Source organism: Stegastes partitus, unplaced genomic scaffold (genome assembly GCF_000690725.1).
Source record: "Stegastes partitus isolate 25-593 unplaced genomic scaffold, Stegastes_partitus-1.0.2 Scaffold2108, whole genome shotgun sequence".
Lineage (NCBI taxonomy): Eukaryota > Metazoa > Chordata > Actinopteri > Pomacentridae > Stegastes > Stegastes partitus.
In genome coordinates, this window is record NW_007579839.1 from 30,952 (window position 1) to 33,390 (window position 2,439).

A 2,439-nucleotide genomic window follows, 5' to 3' on the forward strand; every position below is an offset into this window, starting at 1 on the left:
CCACCCTGCAGCCCTCATCAAGTATATCAAATATGTAAATGAAAACTGTTTTATTGAGGATTCAGCTTTAATAAAATAGAGTTTATCAAAGTTGAGAGAGCAGCAGAAATGTGAGCAGATGCACAGGGCTTTAAACTTCCTTTGCTTTCTGCATCAGTGTCTGCCGACATGCCCCAGCTGTGTCGGACTTGTGTGAACAACAACTTAGGACGTGAAACAGATGAGAAGATTTATTCAAGTCGGAAGACTCGGAAGCATAGGTTACCTCAACTTCATCCCGCGACCTGTCACATTCATTCAGATAATTCAATGTAAAGCTTTATCTATGCCTTTGCTGAGAGGAACTCACTAAATATTCTGACTCCAAAGTCCCACAGCTCGAACTACTTCACCAGACAACTTGAGTGTGCACAATTGACTTGAATCCAATAACTTCCTGTCAGCATCCAGATGTCACAGTTGAGTATCCCTTTCCAGACAGAGGACACCATCTGCACATGTTTGTCCCACGTGCTCATTATCGCTCCACAGAGGGAGACTTTATGCAATGCACGCTGTTGAAAACCATATTTTAGTGATGAGATCTGTCGCCTCTTTCAGTTACATGTCACGGTTTCAAGCAGCATGACATGACATAAAACTTGCATTGCGTATTTGCTAAGTGGTTGCTTTCAAACTTCACTATTTATTTAAACTGCAGCTGGCTTTCTGTTTGTTCTGTTCACTATTTTGGGGAGTTTGAATGAGCCAGGATATCGTCCATGCAGCTGAATTTGCCAATACGTGTTACCAAATTGCATCTACTAGTTTGTACTTTGTCACTTCTATTCTCTTCCTCCTTGTACGTCTCTCTGGTATTTCTGGCTCAGGAGCTCATCTGTAGTCTTATATGTTTTTGTTTTTTTAACATCACACCGACCTATCTCCAAAATGAGTAACAGTGCAGGGTTTTAACCACAATGTTTATACTAGTCAGATTAAGTTAATTTGTAATCCTTTAGTTTCTGGCTTTCTTATTACATTAGTTAGGTTATTCTTCATAATTAAGTGCCTAAATATGTATTAAACCCAAGTAAAGTAGTGCTTTATGTAATTTTTACAGGGTTTAATCCCTAATAAGTTATTTAGTCACACCTTAAATAACAATGCAGCAATGGTTAGACTTGTTAGGTTCATTTGGTAAAGGCAGTTTTGCCAGAAGGCACTTTTGTGGATTTGTCTTCATCAAAAGGTTTCTTGTTTATGTTGNCACGCAGAAAGATCCCGGTGTCCCCACTGGGACGCGAACTGGCGACCTTCTCGCTGCGAGGCAACAAGTGCTACCAACTGCACCACCTTGCAGCTACCCCACATGTTTTTCTGACTTATGTTCTGTACGCAAAAAAACAACACTTTTCATTTAGTACTATTCATACTGTTGTGGAAATTTTCTATGATCTTAATTAAGTCCAGTAGTCCGAGTTGTCTTGTTTTATTCAAAGCTTTGAAGGTACAGGTCATACAGAATGCAAGCAGTCTGCAGGAGAGTACACATGAGTGCAGGCAGCATAGTATTTTCATACATGTACAGGCGTGGTCTTTACTCCAACGGTAGTATAACAATCCCATGCTGGAAAACAACAGCTGGGTGTACAGGGTGTCCTCATCCACAGACATTAGAAGACTAAACACGCTGGATCAGCATCAAGAAGTTTAAACACGTTGGATGCACAACTTCTTCTTCCCATGTACGTCCACTAATGTTTTACCTAGATGTTATGAGAACACATTTTTGGGCCTGTAGCCTTTCCACTCAGCTTTAATGAAACTTAGAGAAACTTGCTTTGACATTCTTCATGCAGATGCAGTATTTTTTCTTTACAATACAACCTACTTGCCAACACAGTACATCAAATATGTAAATGAAAACTGTTTTGTTGAAGATTCAGCTTGAATAAAATACAGTTTATCAAAGTTGAGAGGTAATAGGTTATTTAGTCACACCTTAAATAACAAGGCAGCATGGTTAGACTTGTTAGGTTCATTTGGTAAAGGCAGTTTTGCCAGAAGGCACTCTTGTGGATTTGTCTTCATCAAAAGGTTTCTTGTTTATGTTGCGCACTCGTTTTCATTATTCATGTATTTTGACTTTTTTTCTGTTACTGGAAAGTAATTAAGTAACTTTGTTTACAAAAGTTGCCATAAAGTGAACACCGAGTTTTTAAAGTATTTTTGGGGGGTTTTTGTTGTTGTTGTTGTTTTTGTAACACTGAGGCTGTGTCCCAAATCATCCACTTCCTACTCCCTATATAGGGCATAAGGCGGGGATGTCCAATCCTGGTCCTGGAGGGCCACAGTCCTGCATGTTTTAGATGTTTCCCTCTTCCAACACACCTGATTCACATGATCAGCTCATCATCAAGTATATCCATCCATCCATTATCTATACACCGCTTAATC